This window comes from Leopardus geoffroyi, chromosome B3 (assembly GCF_018350155.1).
Source record: "Leopardus geoffroyi isolate Oge1 chromosome B3, O.geoffroyi_Oge1_pat1.0, whole genome shotgun sequence".
Lineage (NCBI taxonomy): Eukaryota > Metazoa > Chordata > Mammalia > Carnivora > Felidae > Leopardus > Leopardus geoffroyi.
The window spans coordinates 18,933,179-18,936,414 of NC_059337.1; positions in this window are offsets into that span (position 1 = coordinate 18,933,179).

Here is a 3,236-nt window from a genome sequence, read left to right on the forward strand (position 1 = left end):
TAGATCTGCTCATTGATGACCTTGACTGGGTTTCCTTAAACTTCCAATTCAATCCTAGCTCTTCATTAGATCTTTATGCAAGTGTGTTTTTACCATTCCTTTGTTAAAATGTTGACTACTTCCATACAGATGGACAAATAGTCATTGTCTGAGAACTCCAGTGTCCCCAGCACCCCACTGGTCTAGGCCTCCTCAACCTTGGAAACCTCACCCAGATCTAGCAGTTCCAGGGGCTCTCCAGCATCTGGCTCTTGTGCCAGGACCAGCGTCAGTTCTGATTGGTCATGACATTGGTCCTGCAAGTTGTTCAATGCCTTGAATATCACCCCTGCCTTCATGGACATAACACTGTTCTGGTTCACTTGTTCAAGAGGATCATTCAGCTTTAACCTTTAAAAACACAAATCAGAGAGATAACTTCCCTGCTCAAGACCCACTGATTGCTTCCAACACAACAACTCTGAAGTGTTTATCATGGCTTTCAAACCTTCTCTGACCCATATCACCTCACTGGAGCTGCTCTGACCTCTTGTGTTCTTTGACATATGGAGCACACTCCTGCTCTAGAATCTTCCTTGCACTTACTGTTCCTCTGCCAGGAATATTCCTCCTCTGAGAACACAGAACAGTTTGTTCAGTCATTCCAGCCTTCTCAAAGGACACCTTCTCAGAGAGCCTGTCCCCAGCCCTTTGTCTAAAAGGTCAGTCTCCCTGTTCTTAAGCCCCTTTATATGTCTTATGTTTTTCTTCATAGCATTTGACCTACGTATATATGCCTACAGCATAGCAGACCCTCAGTAAATATATATTTGCATATATCATATCTGTGCATACTATATACCTAGAATATAGCAGATCCCCAATAAGTTATTTATAAATATATAATATGTAATACTATATATATAGTATATTAAATAAATATATACACACTTATATAGATTTACACATATTTATATTTATGTATTTGTATATTTATTAAATATTATTACTTAACAAATATATTTATTAAATATATACACATACATATACCTGGAATATAGGAGACCTTCAGTGTCTGTATGTATATGTATATGTGTGTGAGCATGTATGTATATATATATATATATATATATATATATACACACACATACATGTATATACACAAATATATATACATAGATATTCATCTATATACATATATATATTTATCTATGTATATATTTTTCTATGTATATTTATTTATCTATATACACACACTGTATACCTGCAATATAGCAGACAATGAGTAAATATTCATGGAATGAATAAACAAACGAGTAAATGGAAGCATCACTTAATGAGTATAATTATTTTGCTTCCAGAGGACCAGAGACTCCACCATGAGAGCATTTTCTTAGCATTCACATACACTGGGCAGTGTTTTATTTTACTTGATATTTGAACTGTCATCATCAGTCTGTGCATGATGTGCTCCCATTTCATTTATTCATTTGCTACTATGTTCCAGTCAACAAGCCTCCATACAACACAAAAACTGGAATACTGAACTTTTCACTGGCATCTGCACTCCTCGTCCTCCTGCGAAGTCGCCACCAGCCTGCCCTGGGATTTTATAATGCTCTTATTTCCTTGCTTGGTTGGTAGGACTTTTTTTGCACATACGTTTTCTACTCTGCTTTTCAGAAGACAAAGGAGTGGAATGCATGGCTTCCAGTTACAATGACCTTTTTCCCCCCACTTAAAATTTTTTTATTTCATTTAAAAAATATTTCTCCTTTTATTGATATTTTCTAGTTTTCTCTTTATTTTTGTTTTGCTTGTGTTTTTCTTTCCCCAGCCTTTAAATACATTTTCAAACATAACATGTTGAGAAATTATACAATGAATACTTCCATGTAGCTACAACACCTGTGAGGATTTGAACATTATTGCTTTCTCTCTATGTGGATATACATGCATATTTTTTAAAGCCATTTAAGAGTAAGTTGTGGACATCATGACACTTCACGCCTAAGTGCTTCACCCTACATGCAAGAATAAAGACACTCTTCAATAGAAACATGCTGCCAATATCGGTCCTAAGAAAATGATGGTAATTCCATAATCTAATGTAATATGCAGCCCATATTCAAAATTTCCCCCAATTGCCATAAGAATGTCTGTTATAACTATTTTGGTATTATTTTCAATCCGGATCTAATCTAGGTTTACATTTGGTCTTGATCCAGGGGTCTGTTTGGGTCTAGAACAATACCCCCTACCTTATGATTTATTTATTCATTTTTAATTGCATGACATTAAGAATCTAGAAGAGCTGCCTGGAGAATGTCCCATAATCTGGATTTGCATGACTGTTTATTCCTGGTGCCTCTTAGCTTGTTCATCTATCTTTGGTATTTGCTGTAAACTGAAAGCCAGCCTGGCAGGGAGGTTGGATTCAGGGTAAGCATTCTCCGTAAATGTGTTGCATAGACGATGCTGTGTACTAGCATACATTTAAACAGTTTCATCTCCGAAGGCAGTTGAAAGTAGACAGTTCCCAGGCCTTGCAGAAAGACTGCTAATCTACTTGAGCATTAAGCACGCAAGAATCATTTCTACCCGAGGAAAGCCTTAACGAGGAAAACATCTGGCTACTTAGCAGAGGCTGGGAAATGCTGGCGTCCCTTCCAGGAACTAGCCGGTATTTGGTGATGCACGGCGGCACTCTAATCGACTTGCATTTCTTTCCCTGTATGTTTACTTCAGTTGAAGTGAGGTGAGGCCACCGGCTGCCCATGGAGGGTAAGACCTGGGCAGCCCTGTTTGTTTTCCTCCGCATGGAGGATTTTGATCTTTATTTCATTACAACATGGTGGTTTTTTCTTTTTTCCTCTCTGTCTCTAATCCCATATTTCATCTTTCAGACCAAGAGCTGAATGACAAAATAGATGGCCCATGTTGGTTGGTCCCACAGAGTTGGAGGTAAGGAGACTTTCTTGAAAATTCCCTGCCTCAGGTTTTAAACTCTGTGACTCTGGCTTCTTTGCATTTGTACACACACACGCACACAAACCCACTCAGAAATGTGGGTGGGAAAGTGGAGTATGGAAGACCATTATGTGTCTATGCTCCCACCTGACCTAAGTGACCATTTCTGGATGCCATTTTTAACTTTTTTCGTGTTTTATTTATTTTTGAGAGAAAGAGAGACAGAGCATGAGCAGGGGAGGGGCAGAGAGAGAGGGAGACACAGAATCCGAAGCAGGCTTCGGGCC